A 26,068-nucleotide genomic window follows, 5' to 3' on the forward strand; every position below is an offset into this window, starting at 1 on the left:
CATTTTGTTCGTTCTTGTTACTACCCTTTTGGTCTGCTTTCTTCTGACCACCCTGGTTCTGAGTCTGGTTCTGCTTGACCCTTGTTCTGACCCATCTGTCTGCCTTCTTTCCCAATTCTTGGGGAGAGGTCAGATCCGAGTCGACAAGGTGCTGATGCAACAATTGGTTCTGACAGTTGTTTAAAATCTGTTCTCTCATGATAAGATTGTACAATCCTGTGTAATCAGTAACCTTGCTACCCAGCAACCAGCCTTCCAAAGCCTTAGTGGCACAATCGACAAAGTCAGTCCAATCCTGAGACTGAATTTTCTGGGTGTCCCTGAACAGCAACCTGTACTGTTCCGTGGTTAAGCCGAACCCATCAATCAGTGTATTCTTCAGGACTTGGTAGTTGTTTGCATCCTCAGCTCTAGTAGTGAGGAGCTTGTCCCTTCCTTTACCTTCAAAGGAGAGCCACAGTATAGCTGCCCACTGACTTGGGGGGACGCACTGGACAGTGCAGGCCCTCTCCAAAGCAGTTATCCACTTGTGGATGTCGTCCCCTTGTTTAAAGGGGGGCACTATTTTACTCAGGTGTCTAGTGTCTATACCCCTGTCTTTCTCTCTAATGATAATGCTGCCACCAGTGGGGTCTGACCCACTCAATTTCTGCTCTCGGGCAAAGGCAAGTCTTTCTTTGGCGAGGGCAAGTTCTTCCCGCTCGATCCTCAGATTGACTTCCCTCATCTTCGCTTCATGCTCCCTTCTCTGAGGGGACGTCATTCCTCTCTGAGAAGATGCCTGAGAGACATGTGTTCGAACAGATCTGTTAGAGCCTCTGGAGGGAGACCTAGCTCGTCCGTTCCTAAGGTTGCCTGCTTGAGCGTGGGCCCGGGGCTCCCCCAGTTCCATTCTCATGCCTGCTTAAGTTGGTCCTCGTAAGCCTGCTGACTACTACTGGACCTTTGTTTGCCTCGTCTCCTGATAATTCCTCCTCGTCTTCCTCCTCTGTATGGAGGTCGAGGTCTGGGTCACCAAGGGTTCCCTCTAAGGGGGGCATGTTCCCATCCTGTTCAGGGGGGCCTGTGCTAGAGGCCCTCCTCGCATCATAAGTCTCTAAGAGACCTATCAGAAATGTGATGGTAGGGTTAGAACCCTGGTTTAGCTTCCTGGAGGCACACAGTTGTCTCATCTCCGTGAAGCTAAGAGCTGCATATCTTGACGTGACCTGTGGAGGGTCAACAACCCCTAGGGGAGTCTCTGAAGACTCTCCGTGGTTAGACATGCTTTCTAGTGAGGTGTAAGTGATGCACCACCTACACTATGTGTTTTCCTATTGATCCCTTGCTAAGAGCTGTAGTCAGGGTGTGCTACTCCCTGTTACACTACAACAGCTGGTTCAGTAGAACTCAGAGTATTCTAAGTTAAGTTATATGTACCTGGGTACTTATGTGATCTTCCAACCGATGTTCTTAGGATACGTGGGTGGCAAAACACAGCAAGCTCAAATCCCAACCGCTGCTCACCAATGTGAGAAGTTGGCCTGATATGTAGTGCTCACTATTCTAGTGATCACTGTGTATCATTCCAAACGACCCTTATTGATGATTGGTTGAAAGTCAACCTTATAGACCAGCTATCCTAGTAGCATGGACAAGAGCAGTCTTTAGGCTAAACTCTAGAGGGCGTGTTAAGCCAGCTGTTTTACCACCACATTTACCCTTTGAACACCACGTGAAAGGACACCACACAAGTTGTTATGAAAATAAAGGATATTTATTTATAACAAGACTACCCTGGCTCTTTATGAGTCAGGGAGCTAAGCACACTACAAAACTCTTATGAAAATACTTCAAGTTGCACAATTTACACAAATGCCCGAGGGGCACGAGAAACCATATACACTAACAGTGGAATGCGAATGGTTAGAGTCTAAAGTTACTGATTCCTGAAAGATCCGATCAGTGGGACTAAACGAAAAAGGAGCTGGACACTTGTAGAGCGAACCTGCGATGGAGCAGCGAAATGCTCGAGTTACCTAGCCCAGAGGCTGCGGCTGCGTGAGGTTCAGCAAGATGTCGGGAGTCCTCGTTGTAGTCTCAGGAGCCTGAAAGAAGAAGTTGCTGGCAGGCGACCAGTGTCGATATAGGAGGGATCCAAGCCTGGATCGGTGATGGTGATAACCTGAAAGCAGAGGGGACTCAGTTCTTAATCACTAGCCAGTGATTGAGGTGGCACCAGGATGGCACCGGAGGTAGTCACCGCGATCAGGTGAGTGGGTGACGCTGGACTCTGCTGTCCCTCGATGCAGGAGGCGTTGTCGGCGACCAGGCAGAAGGGGCGAGCTGTCCCACGAAGGTGTCTGCTGTCGGCGATGCTGGACCCAGGATTGGGGCAACAACCCTTGGCAAAGGCAAGCCCACGCGGTGGAGTCAAGATGGCGTCTGGAGTGGACCAGGGGGGTCCGGGATGCTCCTCTATTGGAGGGGAGCCAAGGCCAGTCTGGAGCAACCAGACCAGCGATGGAAGTGTCGTGGTGCGTCGTTAGGAGGGCCACTAGCCAACGGCAAGTGACCGAACAACACGGTGAGCGGCAAAGAGCAGAAGGGCCCCCACGCAGATCTCGGGGATGCTGGGAGGCTGGTCTTCGGTGCTGGAGCTGCTCAGGGTTGGGGCTTCTCAAACCCCAGGAGCACTTACTCGAGGGTCCCTCGGTGGTCGTGCTAGGCAAGCGTCGTGCAGGTTTTGATGATGGCCGGTCCCGCAGGTCTCGTCACACCCACGAATCTCAGCTGAGCTGATGATGCAGGTAGAGGTCAGAGATGGCAGGGAACCCGGGTCTCGTCGAGCTGGTCAGTCTGGATCCGGAGGATGGACGTGCAGCAAACCGCAAGCGCTTAGGTGGTGCCTGCTGGTGCAGGGTGGCTACTCCTTAGCCACAAGGGAGAGTCTTCAGAAAAAGTCAAGAGTTCCTTTCGTGGAAAGTAGTTCAAGATTCAGAATTATCCAATTTGGGAAGGGGGCCCGCTCCTACCTTTATTCTAAGAAAAGGGGCTGGCCCGTGACTAGGTCCTGCCTATGGGTGGGACCAGGGGGGGGGGGGGTGGTTACACCCCTCTCCTTTGTCCTGTCTCTCCCCGGCTCAGAGGCTGGGGTGCCCCTGGAACTGGTTCAAGCCGGCCTATGCACAGTGAGCACCAGGGTGCCACTTGCAGTCACCTTCCTCTCAGCCTTGCCTACCTGGAATACACAAAACCCTGTCTGGGATGGCGCGGGCACCGCCCCCGACAGGAAACCCTTTGTCCAAGCTCTCCCCGCTGGAAGGACTCCCAGCAGCAGGAGGTCAGACTTGTGTCTGTGGTGGCAGCATCCATTTTGTGATGCTGAGGCTCGAGTCAACTTTAACCGGGGTTCACAGTTACTTTCATGTCGTGTCCCTCTAGAAGGGTGGAATGCTAACCCCGTCGACAGAATTGGCGAGGGGTTAGTATCCCAATTCGTATGACACCTTACTCGACATGCTTTGATAATGCGATACCACAGTTAGCAAATAACCGCGAGGATTATAATGCACTTTAAGAGTATATGGTACGCGTTATCCTGGAACAGCTATTAGGACTTGGTTCCGCAAGCTGCAGACGGGCTCAGCTCATGCCAGAGCACCATCTCACATAATTCCAAGCACTCTGCCTTCAGGATTGATAAGGCCTGCCATAGGAGTGACTGATAGGAATACATGTGTCCATTTTAGGGTTAGATATAGGAATACTATACCTAAAGCAAAGGGTGATGACACCACCTTGCCCCAGCCGTCGTGCAGCCAGTTGTGTCAGATTTGGGTGGCCAGCCAGGGGTGGCATAATACATGCTGCAGCCCCTGGTAGGCCCTGGGTACACCTAGGCCCTGGATACCTAAGGTATGCTGATACAGGGACTGATAAGGAGGCCCAGTTCCAATTAGTAAATGCACCTAAGGTACATGTGTCACTTTAGAGAGAGAACAGCTAGGCTGTGGGTCTGATTAGCAGGCCCACAGCCAGGGAAAGTCGTAAACCAATGAAGCAAAAAGCAAAAATCTGGGGTGATCATAGGATTGCAGACCCTACTCTCCTACACGCACTTTAAACATTTCTAACCCAGCTGTTCTAAGATAGCGGGGTTAGAGCAAGCCAAAGGCTCCAGAGCGCTGTGGAGTGCGGAGTGAGGCTGCTCCCACCAATCCTGGCGCTGCTCTCATGCTGGTGAGAGCAGCACCAGGATTGGACAAGCAAGTCCAGCATCCGGTTCCTGTGTTTGAGAAAGAAGAGGTAGGGAGAGAGAACGTCTCCAAGGTAAGTTAATTTTATTATATTATTTAACAAACGCATCCCCCTCCCCCGTAAATGCCAGACACTACTGATACCAACAACACTAGACTCCCTCCTAGAATCAAAAGGTCTCTTCCAACACTGTAAAAAACAAACCCACAACAATGGTGCCACCTTTGACGCTATCATTTCCAACCACTACAACATATTCCTCCATTCCAACCTGCCCAAGGACTAGTCCGACCACCGCCTAATTCTTTTTGACCTGAACGTCAAACAAACTAAGCTCCACACCCAAACTCACCTGCGGAAACAAGACAAGAAACCTGCACCGAATCCAACAAGCAGACCTAGAATCCCTAATTAGTTCCCAAATCTTTCCCCCACACGAACTGTTGACCATAGATGAGCTATCCTCCCACTACAACATTAATTGACAGAACTCTCCGACTCCATCGTCCCCTAAAACTTAAAAAAATCAAGTAGTGCCCCCTTCAGATCATGGTTCAACACAGACCTTAACAATGAGAGGCGACAACTCAGAATGAAGGAAGGAAAATGGAGAAACCAACCCTCGCTAGCTCATCTCTCACTACTCCGAACAGAACCCCTAAAATATAAAAAGCATATTTAGAATGAAAAATCCGCCTTCTTCAGAGCCCAACTAGACAATTCCAGAAACTGCCTCAAAGACCTCTTCAAGATCATCAAAAACCAAATCTCCTCCATTCCCTAACATCCTACAGATGCCTCCCCTAAATGATGTGAAGAGTTAGCTAAATTCTTTGCAGACAAGATAAACATTGAGCTCTCGTTAGACACCCTACCCCCTGCTCCTACCTACACAGACCCCACATCCAATGCGAGCTCCACACATACCCCTACACCAAATTATGTTGATCTCTACAACTCCAACACCTCAAAAAAACAGAACCACTGTGTAAACCACGTCCATCCTAATAATAACGCAAACTGGTCCGAATTCTCAGCCATATCTGAAAAGGAAGTCCGGGAAATACCATCACTCATATAGCTGACCTCAACTTTCTGACCCACTCCTCTCCCCCTTGGTAAAATAACCCTCAGTCTCATCATCGCTCCAACCTGGAGGAATATCGCCAACTCCTCCTTATCCAGCGGCTCCATGACGGTCTCGCTTAAACTTGGTCAAATCACCCCCCTCATCAAGAAGCCGGACGCCAACCCCAATGACCTCAATAACTACAGACCCATCACCAACCTCCCTCTACTTGCTGAAACCATTGAGAAATGTGCCCTCTCCCAATTAAACAACCACATCGAGAAGTTCAGTTTACACAACACATTCCAACCTGGATTTAGGAAAGGCTGCCGTGCAGAGACGCTATACTAAACATAACAAATCCATCGACAAGGGTAGGGGGGCTGTCTCCCCAGCCTCCTGGACCTCTCAGCAGCATTTGATTCGGCCCACCACAGCACTCTTCTCAACACCCTTGCACACTGGGCGGCATTATCGGCACTTTACTACAATGGTTCTCATCATACCTGAATGAAAGATCGAACCAAATCAAAATGAACCAGTCCACGTCGACAGTAACAGCCGTCACCCAAGGAGACCCTCTTCCACCTCTACATGGAACCTCCTGCACAGATCCCGAAACAAGACCCAATGGCCTACCCTCTCTATGCTAACGACACCCAAATCTCTATCAAAATCGCCTCACTCAAAGACATCCAACATTTCAACAACGCTCTCTCCCTGATACACACTTGGCTCAACAACAACCACCTAAAAGTAAACCCTAAAAAACTGTACTACTCCTCATCCAGCCTACCAATAAGTCTAAACCCCACCCACCACTGGCTCGATACTCTAACTGCTCTAAACGATGTACTTCCAATTCCGTCAAGTCACTTGAGATTACTCTCGACAAAAGCCTGACTATGGAAGAACATATCAAAGCCTCTGAAAAAAGTGCCTTCCACAACCTAAAACATATCAAGAAAATCAAACCATTTATACCTTCTGAAGACCGTAATCCGAACCCCGGTCCTATCCAAACTGGACTACGGCAACACAATGGTTACCGCCACTCCAAAAACACACCTTCTGCCAATGAAGTCCTCTGTCGAAGCAGCGGCTAGACTGATCTCTGGACTAGACGATTCTACCACATCACTCCCACCCAAAGGAAACCCAACTGGTTACCAACTTAAGACGAGGAGTATATTCAAAACAAACTATATAACATACAAAGCTCTTTACTCTGGAAACTCTCCCTACCTCGTTAACAAACTCAGTAAAGCAGGCTAAAAAAGACCTCTACGTAGCTACAACACCCTTTTCCTCATCCTTCACAAATTCAAGAAAACCTTATCCCTCACCCGAGCCTTCTGTAAATGCCTGAGAATCTGGAACACCCTTCCGAAAGAACTGTGCGACATCCAATCCAGTGTACAAAAAGGACCTGTTCACAATGTGAGCGAGTAGTTCATATATCCATAATGGTTGTCATACATTTTAGACAATCTTTAAAGCAAGTGATTGTATCATCTATGCTACTTATTGGTGTGGCTCACTAGGAAAAGAAAAGAAAAGACAAATATTTTTCATACGAGGTAAGACAGAAAAACTGTCAGTATGTCTAAAAACTTAAGTCTCCAACACCCAAACGTGGTGAAAAAAGAGTGAGAGGGAGTGTTGGCGCCTCACGGTAGCAACACCAAGGAGGATTAAGCAGGATGGTACTCGCCTGCTACCTCAAGATCTCATCATCAGCTACCAACACTCCAAAAGCAAGAAATATGTGTAGGAGGAAATGAATGACTATACACGTGCTAGGATGTGTGATAAAAGAGGAAGGAACTGTGCTGTGATATGTGCACCATATTAAACCCCACAATGATATACAATGATATAAGTTTGAGCTAGATCACACTGGCTTGCGTTTTTTATTCTATGCTGTGTGATTGCTCATATTTAAAATGCCGACATGTTTCATTGCCTTCTGGGTAAACTCACGGCAACTTCTTCAGGGCGTGGGGTATTTTCATTCCACCCTGCACCTCTGTTTGTCAATTAAAAACAATTCTGTTGGAGACAAAAAATAAACAAAACAACACAGGACAAACTTGGTTGGCAACCGGTTTACAAAGGGACTGATACCCTATATGTTGCATTCCGAATCACACCGTATTTACCGGGATATTGCCCACCATGGGCATACCTTTACCCTTGAGTCCTTGTGGCTGTGTGTACGCATTCAAGGCTCCGCTATTCAACTCCAATCGTGAGTCTGTAATATATAATAATAAGGGTCGTGAGACTACCATTGTCAGATGCCTACCCCTGGTGGTATCATCGATAATTATTACTCAAGTGTCTCAGTCCTATTAGGTATCCACCCTTCAGTTGTGTACTTCCTTAAATCTTCCTCATACTCGGCATACGGTTACGTAAGCTCTGTCCCCTTACAATGGCATACCCTTTATCGAGTACGTACAGTTGGCATTGAAACCTGGCCTCCCGCTCCAATTGAGGTGGCCCAAGTTCCTATCTCTTTTTGCCGAGTGCCCCAAATCAAACTTAATAGATCCGGACTCACCGTAGAAGCGTCTGTAACTGGCGTTTACTCAGCCCAGGAACAACGCGGCTGTTGTGTTTCGTGGTTTAAGAACGTGATCACGTTCACCACGTGACCTGACTTCAAAAGTCCCGTCCTCCTCAGGGAATTCGCGGGTCCCGTAGTGTAAAAGAGGCTGCCATATTGAAATGGTGAGCTCCCTACTACACTACGCGGTGATAAGAATTGAATAAGAATTGAAATTACCCCGCACCCGAGTATAACCCCCCAGTGGCTAACGAAGGTTCATTTCAACATGTGTTTTATACACCCATCTGGTGGATTATGTCGCATTTGTTTGTAAACCGACCCATTTGTAACATTTACAGCCAGCACCTAGGTCTTTCCATAATCAAATGCGTTTTAATTTATTATTGTGGGACAGTTTTTAAGATATCGCCGCAACTGTTCCACCTTACAAGAATATTCTGAACAATCTAATGTATTGGCCACCAAGTTAGAAAATCGAGCATATCCTAAAAAGGTAATAAAACAGGCAAAAAAACGAGCCTATAACACGCCCCGTGCGGCCCTTTTGGAAAAAACCACTAAGGAAAAAGGTGAATGCATTCCAGTGGTTACCACCTTTGGGCCACTCTCTACCAAAATCAGGCAGATTATCCGCAGACATTGGCATTTGCTTAGCACTACCAACATGCAAATGCCCCCACCCCGTTTCGCATTTAAACGATCGGCGAACATCCGAGACCGGCTGGTTCATACCAGACCCAAAATGAATCCACGTGAGACCAACATCCCTCCGGGGCATTACCCGTGTGGTAATTGCTCTGTGTGTGCATTTACATCACCTACTAAAAGTGTCACCCTTGTAAATAAAAAAATCTGGTTTCTAAATAAATTTAGCAACTGCAACACGTCTTATGTCATCTATAGACTGACATGCCCCTGTGAGCTCCACTATATCGGCCTCACCACCAGGAAGGTTAAAACAAGGATACAAGAACACCTTAGTACGCTACGCGCAGGTAAATTGAGCACTAAATTGGTGCAACATTTCCAGACCCATAAACATACCCCTCAAGATTTGCGCTGGGTAGTGTTGGAAAAAGTGACAGGCGATCAGTTTAACGTGGAATCCAGATTGAACAGCAGGGAAGCACGCTGGATTTACCAGGAGGGTGTAGATCAAAATGGATTGAACGATTTTATTGAATGGAATAAGGTTAACACATAAATCGTTCAGCCCAGTGCTTACACCATTATAGGTTTATCAGCATAAATGTTATTAAAGACCTCTGACAGTAAAAAGTTGGGAACTATATATCTAACAGGTCCAAACATTCAGCAAAGAGACAACCTAAAGAGTGTATTACAACATGTCCCATTTCTCATTGTCATCGTTTGAGAATATGAGAGGTAATGCAACATCCCTCACCTTTGTAGAAGGGACGGTACATGGCAGTGTATTTCCATCAATCATTTTGTCATTCTTCAACAAAAATATAAAATAATAAATTAAAACGCATTTGAAGGGGTATTTATGGAAAGACCTAGGTGCTGGCTGTAAATGTTACAAATGGGTCGGTTTACAAACAAATGCGACATAATCCACCAGATGGGTGTATAAAACGCATGTTGAAATGAACCTTCGTTAGCCACTGGGGGGTTATACTCGGGTGCGGGGTAATTTCAATTCTTATTCAATTCTTATCACCGCGTAGTGTAGTAGGGAGCTCACCATTTCAATATGGCAGCCTCTTTTACACTACGGGACCCGCGAATTCCCTGAGGAGGACGGGACTTTTGAAGTCAGGTCACGTGGTGAACGTGATCACGTTCTTAAACCACGAAACACAACAGCCGCGTTGTTCCTGGGCTGAGTAAACGCCAGTTACAGACGCTTCTACGGTGAGTCCGGATCTATTAAGTTTGATTTGGGGCACTCGGCAAAAAGAGATAGGAACTTGGGCCACCTCAATTGGAGCGGGAGGCCAGGTTTCAATGCCAACTGTACGTACTCGATAAAGGGTATGCCATTGTAAGGGGACAGAGCTTACGTAACCGTATGCCGAGTATGAGGAAGATTTAAGGAAGCACACAACTGAAGGGTGGATACCTAATAGGACTGAGACACTTGAGTAATAATTATCGATGATACCACCAGGGGTAGGCATCTGACAATGGTAGTCTCATGACCCTTATTATTATATATTACAGACTCACGATTGGAGTTGAATAGCGGAGCCTTGAATGCGTACACACAGCCACAAGGACTCAAGGGTAAAGGTATGCCCATGGTGGGCAATATCCCGGTAAATACGGTGTGATTAGGAATGCAACATATAGGGTATCAGTCCCTTTGTAAACCGGTTGCCAACCAAGTTTGTCCTGTGTTGTTTTGTTTATTTTTTGTCTCCAACAGAATTGTTTTTAATTGACAAACAGAGGTGCAGGGTGGAATGAAAATACCCCACGCCCTGAAGAAGTTGCCGTGAGTTTACCCAGAAGGCAATGAAACATGTCGGCATTTTAAATATGAGCAATCACACAGCATAGAATAAAAAACGCAAGCCAGTGTGATCTAGCTCAAACTTATATCATTGTATATCATTGTGGGGTTTAATATGGTGCACATATCACAGCACAGTTCCTTCCTCTTTTATCACACATCCTAGCACGTGTATAGTCATTCATTTCCTCCTACACATATTTCTTGCTTTTGGAGTGTTGGTAGCTGATGATGAGATCTTGAGGTAGCAGGCGAGTACCATCCTGCTTAATCCTCCTTGGTGTTGCTACCGTGAGGCGCCAACACTCCCTCTCACTCTTTTTTCACCACGTTTGGGTGTTGGAGACATAAGTTTTTAGACATACTGACAGTTTTTCTGTCTTACCTCGTATGAAAAATATTTGTCTTTTCTTTTCTTTTCCTAGTGAGCCACACCAATAAGTAGCATAGATGATACAATCACTTGCTTTAAAGATTGTCTAAAATGTATGACAACCATTATGGATATATGAACTACTCGCTCACATTGTGAACAGGTCCTTTTTGTACACAGTTCATTGAGTGGGGGATGACCTGTTCTCTGCCCCTTCAGCTCCTTATTGTAGATTCGACATCCAATCCTACCTTCACTTCAAGATAAACCTAAGGCTATGTCTTCTCAACAAGTTCCTACACCAATCCACCCCTACAATGTTACTTGCCCACCTCGTACCCCGTCCACTAAACTCACTTATCACTCTGACCCCGATCCCAACCCCCTCTGGTTATCCCTCCCCGCAATATATTATATTAACTTTTACTCCCCACCTGTATCCATCTCCTGTGATTGAGCCCGGTGTACCTGCTTCTTGGCCTATATTGTGTGATTTTACTCTCCCCCTTCTGCGATGCCTGCTGTAAATGATGCCAACGATGCACTTGTAATTCTTGTAAATCGTTGTACTGTGGCTATAGCTCCTGGAATCGCTCCATATGAAATTCTTGTAAAGCGCTCTGATGCCCAAGGATCTAGTGCATGCTACAAAAAACTCAAATAAAAAAAATATTTATTGAGCGACCCATCACTAAAGCTACCAGGCGCTAAACCAAGTATGGAGAAAAGAGGGAAAAGTGTAAACAAGCATTTATACCGCCAGATTAAAAAGACACGTGGCCCACAAAGACCCCAAAAACATGGGATTCCATCAGCTGACTGAAAGGAATTCAGAGAGCCAGAAGGCATGTCCTACGGTCACAACACTGGATCTGGACATCAAAGTAGCAGCCTCCTCACCCTCCCAGCATTCCGAAGGGATACGCATCGGAGGAAGATGTCCACACAGCCATCCCGCCAACGCCCTGCAGTGAGGAAAGGCCACACTCGAAGTTCTGTTGGGCTCAGGAAACAACCAACCAGCCCAGCTTCAAGAATCAGCGCAGGGTCAGGGCAGGGTCAGGGCAGAATCAGGGCAGGGTCAGGGCAGGGCCAGGGCAGAATCAGCGCAGGGCCAGGGCAGGGTCAGGGCAGGATCAGGGCAGGATCAGGGCAGGGCCAGGGCAGGGTCAGGGCAGGATCAGGGCAGAATCAGGGCAGGATCAGTGCAGGGCCAGGGCAGAGTCAGGGCAGGATCAGGGCAGGGCCAGGGCAGAATCAGCGCAGGGTCAGGGCAGGATCAGGGCAGGGCCAGGGCAGGGCACAGTAACCACGAGGAAGGAGACGTGGGGAAGCGGTGGGGGAGACAGCATCTCCAGAGAAGAGGAGGCATGTAGATTCTTCAAAATCTTAATTCAAAAGAAACAAGGGATGGAATAAACTGGCTGTGCAGGAGACAGCTGACTGAACCACCAGCCGGGATTCAGCCATCCACCACTTTATTCTGTTTAGGACAAATCAACATTTAAAGCAAGAAAACACTGGGAAACTCCGGGCCCTACAGGAGGCTGCAGTCAAGGGCTCAAGAGAGCAGCCAGCCCTAGCCCCACAGGAACTGAACTTTGAAGAGTGACAGCAAGGCGCTGCCCCTCCCTGCAAAGAGGTTCAAGACCATCCTCCCTACATGTCCACAAAATATAGCAACGGTCTCTCGGGCGCCCCTTAAGCCATGGCAGCATTATGGTGCATCAGTGTGTCATGGGCCTAGTGTAAGGAAGGAAATATGCCCCATGGCTGTTTGAACCATGAAATACAGTAACAATCCCCGGTGCCACTGCACCTGCTGCACCAATGAAGCTACGCTCTTGAGCAGACTGATAAGCAGAAGAGTCATCATCGTTTGCTCAGCTTAAAAATAAACCTCTGAAGTTGCAACTAGATAAAGTGACATATGAAGATGAAATATCAAGATAAAAATATACAAGGACATTGCAGAACACGAAATATCAGTTAAAAATATAGAATTAAGATATCTGGAAGACGATTTAATAAACAAAACAAAATCAGTACACACAAATGACACAGCGGTACACACAGACGAGGAAGCAGTACATATACTGAGACAGTAACGACACTGCAGAACATACAACTGAAACAGCAGCTTCTTCCAACAACACTTTCAGATGTTCACGCACCATCTCACCTGGGCCATTGATCCTTGCCATCTGCGCTTCCAGATGTGTGTCCACGCACCCTCTTTCGGGTCCTCATGCTCTACCATCTACACTTACAAATATATATACGTGCACTCTTGCTACCAGGTCATTCGCCTCTCCCATGTACACAAGCATTTATACCAGTTACCGTACAGATGTAAATGCACTCACTCTCCCAGGTCCTCAGTCTCTACAGATGTGTGTACATGTGCCACTCTCCCAGGGCATCAGTCTCTACATCTGCACTTCCAGATGTGTGTACATCTGCCGCTCTCCCAGGGCATCAGTCTCTACATCTGCACTTCCAGATGTGTGTACATGTGCCGCTCTCCCAGGGCATCAGTCTCTACATCTGCACTTCCAGATGTGTGCACATGTTCCACTCTCCCAGAGCATCAGTCTCTACATCTGCACGTCCAGATGTGTGTACATGTGCCACTCTCCCAGGGCATCAGTCTCTACATCTGCACTTCCAGATGTGTGTACATGTGCCACTCTCCCAGGGCATCAGTCTCTACATCTGCACTTCCAGATGTGTGTACATCTGCCGCTCTCCCAGGGCATCAGTCTCTACATCTGCACTTCCAGATGTGTGTACATCTGCCGCTCTCCCAGGGCATCAGTCTCTACATCTGCACTTCCAGATGTGTGTACATGTGCCGCTCTCCCAGGGCATCAGTCTCTACATCTGCACTTCCAGATGTGTGCACATGTTCCACTCTCCCAGAGCATCAGTCTCTACATCTGCACGTCCAGATGTGTGTACATGTGCCACTCTCCCAGGGCATCAGTCTCTACATCTGCACTTCCAGATGTGTGTACATGTGCCACTCTCCCAGGGCATCAGTCTCTACATCTGCACTTCCAGATGTGTGTACATCTGCCGCTCTCCCAGGGCATCAGTCTCTACATCTGCACTTCCAGATGTGTGTACATGTGCCACTCTCCCAGGGCATCAGTCTCTACATCTGCACTTCCAGATGTGTGTACATGTGCCGCTCTCCCAGGGCATCAGTCTCTACATCTGCACTTCCAGATGTGTGTACATGTGCCGCTCTCCCAGGGCATCAGTCTCTACATCTGCACTTCCAGATGTGTGTACATGTGCCACTCTCCCAGGGCATCAGTCTCTACATCTGCACTTCCAGATGTGTGCACATGTGCCACTCTCCCAGAGCATCAGTCTCTACATCTGCACGTCCAGATGTGTGTGCGCCGCTCTCCCAGGTCATCAGTCTTTCTATTCCCACTTCCAGATGAGGGCACATGTCCAAGATCCAGGTCATTGACCTCTATCATCTACACTTCCAGATGTGCACATGCACCTCCTTTCTCAAGGCTATCAATCTCTAACACTTAGGCTTCCAGATGTGCATGCACACACTAACAGGTCCGCAGTCTACATCTAGAGTTTCAGAAGTATGGACACTCACAGGTCAGCCACTCTGAGGTCATGGTTCCCTACCGCCTGCACTTTCAGATGTGTGCACATGCGCCCTCGCTCCCAGGCCATGGATTCCTACCATCTACAATGGAAACAAACATCATAACGAAAGGACTAGAAGAAATATTTGTTTGGACAATGGAAATATTTCTCTAATTGAATGGGGACAAAACAAAGATCATCTTCGAGACCGCCCCAAACCCAGAGTCCGACCCATGGCGGCCTGTGCTGGGACAAACCTCGACAGAGCGAACAATCTCAGAATCCTCTTTGATACTGAGATGTCCATCGTTCCTCAGATAATACATTGGTTTAAATACTAAACATCAACTACCATGCGAAGAATATGCATCCATCTAAAAACCAACACGCCCCGCTCCAGCCCGGAAGACTGTTACCTGATGCTAACATCTCTGCCACCTACAGGACCCGGCCACGAACCACTGACCCACCAGGAATCTGAGATCTACTAATGCACACATCTCTGCCACCTACAGAAACTGGCCACGAACCACTGACCCACCAGGAATCTGAGATCTACTAATGCTCACATCTCTGCCACCTACAGAAACTGGCCACGTGCCACTGACCCACAAGGAATCTGAGATCTCTAATGTTCACATCTCTGCCACCTACAGGACCTGGTCACACATGACTGACCCACCAGGAATCTGAGATCTTTAACACTCACATCTCTGCCATGTACAGGACCCACCCATGTGCCACTGACCCACCAGGAATATGAGATCTTTAACGCTCACAGCTCTGCCACCTACAGAAACTGGCCACGTGCCTCTGACCCGGAAGGAGTCTGTGATCTACTAATGTTCACATCTCTGCCACCTACAGGACCTGGTCACACACGACTGACCCACCAGGAATCTGAGATCTTTAACGCACACATCTCTGCCATCTACAGGACCCGGCCACTAGCCACTGACCAATCAGGAATCTGAGATCTCAACCTCACCTGTCTGCCATCTACAGGACATGGCCAAGTGCCTCTGACCCATCAGGAATCTGAGATCTACTAATGCTCACAGCTCTGCCACCTACAGGACTTTGCCACACACCACTGACCCACCAGGAATCTGAGATCTTGAATGCTCACATCTCTGCCACCTACAGGACCTGGCCCCGAACCACTGACCCACCAGGAATCTGAGATCTCTAACCTCACATCTCTGCCACAGGACGCCCATTCACTGAGGCTGAAAGAACCCTTGGAGGCATCAGCTCACGCCTCTGGAACAGAGAGAATGTGTGGTAAGAGGTTAAGCAAGGACTTCTCCTTTCAAAGCCACTTTCAGCACAGCGCTGCCCACATACGACCACCTCCATCCTCCCGGGGACCTGTTCTCCATGGAGATCGTCGAATCCTAACCCTGTTGTTGAACCCACCAAATCTTGGATCTCTCAGACTGCTCTGTGCACTCTGTTCAAGCAAAACTTCATTCTACCCAATCATAATCTGCCTGGAGCTTTATTACTCCTCAGCTTGTTTCACAGTCGCCTGGCACTCTGAAGGGGCTGCAATGTAATGTCAGCGCTGTATAAAACCGTAGATACATTTTAAAAGGTGCATCCTTAACGGTAAACGCAACACACCACTTTTAAATCAATCTCCTTTGCTTGTATTTTATGTTTTTATGATTGCAAGCGGCTGCAGTGGCCTATTAATATACACATACATTGTCAAAATAAAGAAATAGGAAAATAAAGATGTACATAAGACCTCCAGGAAGGAGGATGCAGGGCCTTTTCAAGGATGTGGTAGGTGTGGGAAAGAAGAAAGAATATAGGAAGTGAGGAGTAAAGTGGCAGCCTGGATGTACATGCATCCCAGACCACTAGGGGCATCATCTTTTCCATCCTCATCTGCCCCTAACATCAGGACGGGATTGTATGTTACAAACACTGTTTCTACATTGGGGGGTACAAAGAAAACAGAGGATTGACAAATACTGGGACGGAGACAAAGTCTGAAAACACAACTGCACGCGCATAAGACCACACAACATACAACTCACCTTCCATCTACAAGAAACAACAAATTTATGTGAGTACAAACCTCTCTTGCCTGAAGGCCAACCATCTGCTAGAGGGAACCCCGGTCAGTACCAGACTAGTCGGCGGATGTTGGAAGGCGTTCTCCGGGGAGGCTGCGGAATGCGTTCCCGACCACCCGGAGGCCCACCTTACCCAGAGTTAGGCCGAGCAAGAGCAGGGAGGCCCTTCCTGGAAGGGTCTCGTACCTAGGATCGCACAGGCTGCGCTTACGGTCTCTTCGGATAGAGGGACACCACACAGTAATTCGTTGTTAGACAATATGCTTTTATCGGTAGTTGTCAGGGATCTTTATGATCCGGCAGGCAGGTGCAGAATTAATGCCACAAGCGGCAGCGATCTCGTGAGGAGGGAAAGGGTAGCGGGACAGTCTTTGAATCAGTGTCTCTGCGAGGTATCCGGCGCACAGCTCTCAATCCTCGAGCTGAGGGGATGTTGCTTCTCTCGGCAATCTCTGCCGATTCTCTTGGAGGAGCGGGCCGCGAGTCACTCAGCAGGCACCGGAGGGTCGTAGTTCGGGGAGCCGCGACGGCGTCAGCAGGGCTCAGATGGTTCAGAGTTCGGGGAGCCGCGACGGCGTCAGCAGGGCTCAGATGGTTCAGAGTTCGGGGAGCCGCGACGGCGTCAGCAGGGCTCAGATGGTTCAGAGTTCGAGGAGCCGCGACAGCGTCAGAAGGGCTCAGATGGTTCTGAGTTCGGGGAGCCGCGACAGCGTCAGCAGGGCTCAGATGGTTCAGAGTTCGGGGAGCCGCGACAGCGTCCGCAGGGCTCAGGTGGTTCAGAGTTCGGGTAGCGTTCTTCAGTTCGGTGAGCGATCGAGCCGCGACCAGGTCAGCAGGCTCTCGTCAGTCCAGGTCTTCTCTGCTCTCGTCCCTTCAGCACCCCTTGTTATACTTCCCCTCCTCTTTGAAGTCCGGAGTCCTCGCGGAGAGGGGTCTGGTGCCTGGGGGGCGGTGTGACGGGGTTTCCTGTCGCTCGGCCCTTTGATCTGTTCAGGTGGGTCTGGGAGGGACTCCAGACACCCAGCAGGCGAGGCGCCCGCTCACCAGGGGCCTGGTGGTCGATCAAAACCTCCCTCGGGGGAGAGACCAGAGGTGTGACAGGGTCGGCGCCTCTCGGTCTGGTTTGGGGGGGGTTTCGCTCTCCCTCGGCCGGGCATGCGTGTTGGGGATCTGGTCGGCCCTCGGGATGTTGGCCCACGGGAGCCGGAAGGCCGTGTCCACGAGGTTCGGCGTGGTTGTAGGGTAACTTGCTGGTCGGGAGGTCCCACGCCACGAGGCCAGTCTCACAGCGGACAGTTCCTTCAGCCCTACCTGATCCTTTCAGATAGATTTTGTAATCGGTACTCTCCCAAAACCACAGGACCCTCAAGCAAGACCTCACCCAGGGAACCCAAACTCTCCCCCTCGCCCCATCCACACTCCAAGGCACATCAGCCGTCACTTTATTAGCTCTCGCCAATCTTTTTACACTGCTCGTGCAAGCTGTAACCCCAGGGTAGTTTCATTAAACGGGAAGTGGCCTTTGAGACCACACACTCTTCCAATCACCAACCTTGATACATAAGAACTTTACACTATTATTGCTATGTTCCTATTCTTTCCAGTCTTTCTTTCTCTATTCTCATCCACAGACATTTTCAGTCCTTCTTTCCTTACTCTCATCCAGTCTTTCTTTCTTTTATCTCATCCGCAGACATTTCCCGTCTTTCTTTCTTTAATCTCGTACAGACATTTCCAGTTTTTAAGGTCTTGCCTGGCGTTAGCAGCGCGCATGCGCTGCCCTCGCCATGCGAGGGCTTCTTGTCATCGATACAGTTTTGGAAGCGGAGTGTAGGCTCTGCCCCCTGTTTCCATTCGCTAGCATCATCGCGCATGCTAAACCCTAGCTTCCCATTCTTTGTGAGGCTTTTTAGTCCCTCCCGGTTACCACTCTGTCCAGTTTTAGCCCCGCCAACCTGGACTGGATGCTTTACTGGCAGCGTGACATTCTCCCCTTCATTACTGGGTGTAGGTACTTTTTCACTTTACATCAGTGCTTTATCACAGCATAGCTGCTGATTGGGAAGGCAGCGCGCCTTTCTTTTTTTCCTGCACTGTGTCCGCATCAAAAACGGAGCAGGCTTCCTAAAATGGCTTCCATCTGCTGCCGGCAATCGGATCAAGTGCTTTTACTTTTAATTTACAGCCGTCCTTCATCACAGTATAGCGGCCACTTCGGGAGGCTATGCACCTTTCATTTTTTTCTGCACGGCACCTGCAGCTAAACTCGAGCAGGCTGTCTTCAATGGCCTCCGTAGGCAACGGATCAATTGCTTTTAATTTTCAGCCGCGTTTCATCACCGCATGGCAGCTGTTTGCGAAGGTCGCATGCCTTTCTTTTTTTCCAGCATGGCCCCCGCAGCTAAAACAGAGCAAGCTGACTAAAATGGCATCTGCTCACTGCTGGCAACAATCAAGCGCTTTAACGTTTAAGTTACAGTACACAGCTTCATAGCGGATGAGCTGAGAAGAAGCAGCCAGTGCTTGTTTACTACTGCAGGCAGGATAAGGTGTCAACGTACTTTGTCAGCACTGTGCCCGTTTCAAGAGTGCAGCGCTGGTTTCACTTTTATTGTTGTGTATTTTATCTGGTCTCCCCTCTCCCCAAATTAGTCAGCAGGCTCCAGCACAGCCCTCCCTCTCCATCCGCCTGGCTCCTCAGCTCTGCTGTGAGACAGTCGAGGCTGGAGCCCCGTAACTGATTGGGAGGGAGAGCAAACAAAATACATAACAATTAGAGCTAAACAAGCGCTGATAAAGTATGTTAACAATTGTTAAAAAAAAAAACATGCAGCTTATCCGGCCTTTAACTGGATTTGACCTTCGTGGAGTACTGCAGGTATTTGCTCTATCAGCGCGGTGCCCTTTCATGAGTGTCACGCTGGTTTTGCTTTCGTTGTCTTGCCTTTACCCCCGCTCCTCCACCCAACTCTCTTCTCTCCTCCTTCCTTCCTTTCTCGCCTTCCCCCTCCTTTCCAAACAGTGAGCGAGCTCCACTGTTCTCGTCGGAGTAGACCAAGGTGGACACAAGCTTTTTTATTTTTGCTGGCTCGTTCTTCACTTCCTCCCTTTAAAAGCCAAGTATAAAATTCCTCTCCTCCGAAATAATCCTGTTGCATTTTGCAGCCTTGGTCTTGCTTTCTAAAGGCACTGTGGGAGCGTAGGCACGCCAGCTCGATTCACAAGAAACGTGAATCTGAACTCACCAAGAAGCATTTAGGCAGCTGCCACTACATGCGTTTAGTCATGTACATACATAGACTGCCAGGCGCACGCACGTACCATCCATCCATACATACAAGGCAGCAGACAGCACGAGTTAGGATTCAGAAAAAACACAGGGGAGTGAAAGATTCTCTTCAGAGATATTCGAGGACCCTTCTTTGCAGGAACAGTAAGAGAATTGGCAAGGGGATATACACAGGGTGTCAGTGGGACTGAAAGGGTGCAATCTCTACAAAAGGTTTGCTACTGTGTGCTATCTGTGGTGGTGTCCGCTGTACAAAGGTTCTAATGCAAGGGACACTTGGTTCCATTTAAAACGCCTGCCAAGCATACTATCGGCGGCCAGCTCTAAGCTGTTAACAATGCTGAAAACAGACTGGGGCGACGAGAAAGAAATATTGCATTTAAAATATTTGGGGCAGAGCAGCACAAAGGAGAAACTGGCAGATGTGCAGCACAGACGCGATGGTGTCCTGGAGCTATAGATTTATATCTTTCGTTTGTGTGCCAATTGTTTAGGAATTCATTGCAAAACAGATTGGCAGCTGAGGGGATTGATAGATGTATGGGGGTGCTTTTACAACAGCATTAAATCTCGTCTACTGGAACATGGAATGTGCGTGTAGCTGCTGTTCAAATGCCTACCCAATAGCAAAGCAAATGGCTTTAACTTAATCAAAGGCGAGACCTATTGCATTTTTCAATGCTTGTTTTAAATCTCGTCCACATAAATTTCCACTCTTTCTTCGATCTCTACCACAGACATTTCCACTCTTTTTCTCATCTCGTCCACAAATATTTCTAGTCGTTCTTTATTCTCTTCTACAGGCATTTCCAGTCTTTCTACCTTTAATCTCCTTCACAGACATTTCTAGTCTTTCTTTCACCTCTTCCACAGACATTTCCAGTCTATCTTTCTTTCATTCTCGTTTAGTCTTTTTCTTTAATCTCGACCACAGGCATTTCCAGTCTTTCTTTCTTTTATCTCGCCCACAGTCATTCCCAGTCTTTCTTTCATCTTGTCCAGACATTTCTAGTCTTTCTTTCTTTAGTCTCATTCACAGACATTTCCAGTCTTTCTTTCATTAATCTATTCCACTGACATTTCCAGTCTTTCTTTCTTTAATCTCATCCACAGACATTTCCAGTCTTTCTTACTTTTACCTCCTCCACAGATATTTCCAGTCTTTCTCTCTTTAATCATTCAGACATTTCCGATCTTTCTTTAATCTCGTTCACAGACATTTCCAGTCTTTCTTTCTTTTATCTCGTCCACATATATTTCCAGTCTTTCTTTCTTTAATCTCGCCCACAGAGATTTCCAGTCTTTCTTTCATCTCGTCCACAGATATTTCCACTCTTTTAGTCTCGTTCACAGACATTTCCAGTATTCCTTTCTTTAATCTCTTCCACAGACATTTCCAGTCTTCCTTTCTTAAAACTCCTTCACAGAATTAGCCACAATCACTCAATGTCTTGTCAATCACCATGGACTCAGACTTTAAGCCCAAGAGCATACTTATAAGTACCCACCCCTGGCCACATCAGGCAGAATAAGGTGATACATCAAACTTTGCTCTTCAAATCCTCCAGCCATGACCTGCAGGGTCAACTCTGCCTTGCTTCCTTGGTCGGTCACTCTCTTCCCATTTTTACCTTAGCTGACAACTTTTACCCAACACATTAATTATGCAAGCACCTTGACAGTGTTAATTCTTGAGGAGAGGAATATGCATGCTCTCTTCGCTTTTATCAATAGCAGCCATTTTAACAACAAATATAAAACAAATACTATTCCCATGAAGTCTTGGGCATATTGGAGAAAAACAGTTCACAAAAAGCATCAACCAATGAGGAAATGAGTCCCAGCAACATCCAATCAGGACTCCAGTAACTGCTAGATAGTCCTTCACTTATGTCCCCATGTCCTCTTACTTTGCTGCTCGCCGCCGAGATAAGTGCCCTATCTGTTTCCTCAATGTTTCTGTGATATATTTGTACTGATTACGCTGTGTTTTTTATGTAAAGCTTAATATTACTTCCAGAGTTTGCTTAGTACGTATAGGTTTTGAGCCGCGGGAGGACTTTTGCTCCCCCTTCGCTGCTGTGTCGGTGTGGCTCCGCGGTGTGGTCCTCCACCCGCTAGGTGGCACCAGAGGCGGGTCCTGGTTGTCAGCGTGCAAGTCTCAAATCCATCAGATCGGGCTTGAGAACGCATGCCGCGCCTGGAACCATCAGCCTGGACAGATATGCCCTGCCAAATCAGGGTCCGTAGCCTGTGTGGTGACCCGCTTGATGAATGCCCTGTCCTTCCAAAGCCTGTATTCATTTAGTATGCAAGCGCACAATGCCTCCGGGGGGGGGGGGGGGCGGGGGGGGGGCGGGCTGTATTTCCCACAGCTAGTCTCAGCCTTCCCGGCAAATGTTGGATGGACTCTGGCCAGCAAATCAGGGCTGTTTCAGGGACACCTTCTCCCAGGCTTTTCACACCCAGTAATATCTGTGCACCGGGGGAGGGTGACCCAGGTTGTGGACACACAGAATCAAGGCTCTGCCTTTCCCAAGTTGTCTTGCTGTCCCCCAGCCCTGCTATAGCAGTGCCCCCCTGCTAATTCTCACTGCCTTCTTGGGGCATATTTGACATTGTCGACCACATCAGGGTATAGAGTCTACCATTAATGGAGGATTTTCAGGAATTGGATGGGGAGGAGAGCCCTCTAGACTGCCTCCCTTTTGATGATGATTTGTACTAGGTGGTAGATGCCTCAATATACAGGGCTGCTGCAGAGGCTATAGCTCCTATGGAGCAATCCTTCCGACCAGATCGTGCATGCGCACAGATGGCACCCTCGGCCCTCATGGCCCCTTCCCCGGCACCAAGGTTTCAGCGAAGCGCTCCCATCAAGAAGGGGTGGATCATGATGCTTTTGAGCAGCTTAAACATGCCTTCTTGAACCAAGACATGGCCCATAGCGCCCCTAATGGGCCTCCTGGCACCCTCCAGAACCCCTCCCCACCGCTACTTTCCCGGACTCCGATGCCCAGCATGGGGATACGGGCGAGGATCAGAGCTTGTCATGCCAATGGCTTCCCTCCAATCTGTCCAACCCCTCTCCCTCAGGCAAGCAAGCCCCTACCACAGGGTCAGATCTCCTTCGATCCATATGATACAATCCACCTCTGGTCAGCAGAATGAACACCTTCTGAGAGGGTTGCCTCGTACGTGGCAGCACAAATAAGAAAGCTCTTTGAGGAAAAAGCCTGTAGCCACCTCTGGGCTACATTTCCTCGCCCTGGAATTACGCTCTACAAGCTCCCCCTGGAAGTACGTGCTACAAGTGATCCAAGGTTGTTTAAAAAGAAGCTGAAAACCTGTTTTTTCTAGTTAAACTGAGCATGCTTTCTCTCTGGCCTTCAGCTTGTACTGCGCCAGAACACTCCCTGGAGTAGCTGCGCGCAATATAAGTTTCATATCATATATCATATCTCTGGAGGGTAAAGTGTCCCTGACCTCTGAGCTAGACCCCACCATGGCTAACTTCTTGGCCAAGTTCGTGAAGGATCCCATGAAGGGGATTGGCAGGTCCTGGAGAGCTTGGCAGGATAAGCTCCTGGATGCCCCCGGTCTGCCAACTAAAAGTTTCGATATGGCACAGGATGCCAGGTCTTCATGTTCCATCATTTCCTCAGATGCACTTTCTGGATGGGCACAGCAGGCCATTATATTTCTGGGCATCGCCAATTGTGCGTTATCAGCTGAGCGTGGACGCTCATTCCTCATGAAGGTGGACCGAAGTTCGGGTGACCTGTCTGTTTCTAAGGCTGGCACTGTAGACCAGGGAGGCCTCTTCGGGGAGCCATTCATAAAGGAACTACGAAAGTTCTTAAACCCACTCACATCCCTGGACAAGACCCAGTCCTCAATCAAGCGGGTCTTTCACTCTCATGTTTTCCATGGGGCTGGGCGAGGTAGGGGCCACTCATCCGGCCGGGCATCTGCCCAGAACCAGAGAGGTCAAGGCTCCAGGCATGGCGCCTACCAGGACAACTCCGATATGCCACGTTCTACCAAACCAAACAGAGTTTCAGAGGCAAAGGATTCAACTCGGCTGTCAATTCCGGTGAGTATCCTTCCTTCTTCCTCGCTAAGTAGGGGGGCAACTGGCTGGTTTTGTGCACGTTTGACGTTTGGTGTGCTATCACCTCAGATGCATGGGTGCTACAAACCATATTTGGGTTCCATATAGTATTCTAGGAACCTCCGAGACCCATTTGGTTTCCAGCACACAAGGCGGCACTGATAGACAAGGAGATTTCCTCCCTCTTCAGCAAAGGTGCGATCTCCATCTCGTTGCTCCACCCGCGAGGCTTTATCAGCAATATTTTGCTAGTTGACAAGGCGGAAGAGAGCAAAGATCGGTCATCAACCTCCGTGAATTCAACGAGTGGCTGGTGTATCGCCATTTCAATATGGAGGGTATCCCTCTGCTTCGCAATCTCCTGCGGCCCTCCTATTGGATGGTGCGATTAGATTTAAAGGCTGTGTTGGACCTGTCAGCCCTAGGGTGGTCTCCCCATCTATTTTTGATCGTGCCTCATTTTTTCCACCCTCATTTTGATGTTGGACTTAGGTCTCCGGGCGCCTTTTCATTGCCAATCAGTGTTAAGGTGCAGGTGCTCCCTTCTCCCAAGATGGCTGCCACAGGCCCCTGCTACTGCAGAGTGGTCTTTATTAGTAGCACCCTAGCTGCCAGGAGCTGGCTGGAACCCCACAACAATGTTGCGACACCAGCCCGCCTTTTTTGTCCCAAAGGTAGAATGGGGAAGCTCCTGGAATGTCCTGGAACCTTCTAAAAGGGAGGTGTGGTTTTACTTTTGCCGCCTTGGCTAGAGGTCACCTGACCTAGGGATACATAAGTGAGAGGGGGAACTTTTTCTAGTCAGTTGGCCAGTGGGGTAAAGCAGAGCTGGAGAATCCACGCAGGAGTGTAGGCGGTAGGGCCTAGCCAGGGACTTATGCCTCTGAGAGTGACAGGATTAAGGTGCTGCTTCTTAAGTGAGTGAGGGATCCTGTGAAACCCACTGATCTTGCCCAGCAGTAGGAGGACCCAGGGAAACACTGCCCAGCCTAACTAGGAAGGACCTAGTCGCCAACTCATTCCCTACCCCCCAGGAACAGAACCCCCAAGGGCGCCAGAGACATCTGCGCCATCAAGACTTCATATAACAACTGAGTACAGACACTGAATGCTGAGACTGCGTGTCCAGAGTGAGCCCTGAAATCGTATGCCAAGCGCTGAGACTGCGTGTCCAGACTGAACCCTGAAACCCTATGCCAAGCAGACTGAGGAATCACTGGGGATCGACCAGGTATTAGCGCTGTGACCCCTGCGCTCCCTGACCTGGCCTGGGACCCCCGGCAGCGTGCTCCGCTGAGCGCGGAGCTCCCCTACTTAATTTGAGCCCCCCCCGGTGGCGTGGAGGTGAAGCGCGCTCACCGCTGCGGCCCGGAGGCCGGAAGAAGTGCCCCTCAGTGTCACGAGGCCCGCGGAGAAGCCCGGGGCCCCGTCGCTGCCGTCGGAGAAGGTGCGCGAGGCCGTGGACGATTTCCCCCATCGCCGCCGGAGCGGACGCCTTCCGACGTCGAGAGCAAGGTAAGCCCGGAGGCGGGGATTGACCCTGGTGCGCCTCCTGCAGGCTGGGAGCCACACCGCACCCTGGGCCCGGGTTCCCTCCCCGTGGGAGTCCCCCGTTCACCACGACGTGGACACCCCTCCGAGGGATTTGCCCCCCTTTTCCCCAGACTGTTCCGAAGCTTGGTTCGCCACGAACTGCACCGAAGGAACACTGGAAGCTTGCTCGCTCCGAGTAGCGTGGCCCCCTCGAACTGCCCTGAAACCGTCTCTGCTCTGAATGTTATATGCTTTGGTGATTACGAGTAATGCCGCATCTGCAGGTTCTGCTCTGAATATTATACGCTGTGCTAATTACGAGTAATGCCACATTTGCAGGTTCTGCTTTGAATGTTATACGCTGTGCTAATTACGAGTAATGCCACATTTGCAGGTTCTGCTCTGAATGTTATATGCTTTGGTGATTACGAGTAATGCCACATTTGCAGGTTCCGCTTTGAATGTTATACGCGTTGCTGATTACGAGTAATGCCGCATTTGCAGGTTCTGCTCTGAATGTTATACGCGTTGCTGATTACGAGTAATGCCATACTTGCAGGTTCTGCTCTAAATGTTATACGCTTTGCTGATTACGAGTAAGGCCATAATTGCAGGTTCTGCTCCGAACGATATATGCTGTGGGTGATTACGAGGAACGCTTTGCTTGCAGGCGCTGAGTTGAATTGTTA

Source organism: Triturus cristatus, chromosome 11 (assembly GCF_964204655.1).
Source record: "Triturus cristatus chromosome 11, aTriCri1.1, whole genome shotgun sequence".
Taxonomy (NCBI): domain Eukaryota; kingdom Metazoa; phylum Chordata; class Amphibia; order Caudata; family Salamandridae; genus Triturus; species Triturus cristatus.